Source organism: Propithecus coquereli, unplaced genomic scaffold (assembly GCF_000956105.1).
Source record: "Propithecus coquereli isolate 6110/MARCELLA unplaced genomic scaffold, Pcoq_1.0 Scaffold118, whole genome shotgun sequence".
Lineage (NCBI taxonomy): Eukaryota > Metazoa > Chordata > Mammalia > Primates > Indriidae > Propithecus > Propithecus coquereli.
Window position 1 is genome coordinate 6,415,042 of NW_012135858.1, and position 523 is coordinate 6,415,564.

Sequence of the window (523 nt, forward strand, 5' to 3'; positions counted from 1 at the left end):
AAAAAAAGATATAAAAAAAGTACTTTGCATGGCTATATAATAAGTCATTATACAATCTATGTATATTATTCATTTTATAGAAAATATATATGGTCAAAACTGACTCAAGAAGAGGTAGAAAAACTGAATATATAAATAAACAGAAAAAATGTAAAAAGTAGTCAATGATCTACACTTAAAACTGTATTAGGCGCCAATAGTTATAGCTAATTTTGACAAACTCATCAAAGAGAAGGTATCTTTAAGTAATATTGTTTCAGAATATTGAAAAGACAGCATCTCAACTCATTCATAAATCTAGCATGTCTTTGTTAATAAAGCCTTCAATAATAATAAAAAAGAAAACCATTATTTTATTCATGAATAAAAGAAAACACTAAATGAAATATAACTCAATCAAATTCAGCAACATCTTTAAAGGCTAACACATCATGCTGAAGTAAGTTTTACTGAGCATTTTATTCATCATATAAATGCTCAGTAAACACTGATCAGAAATGCAAGAATGATGTAACATTAGAAA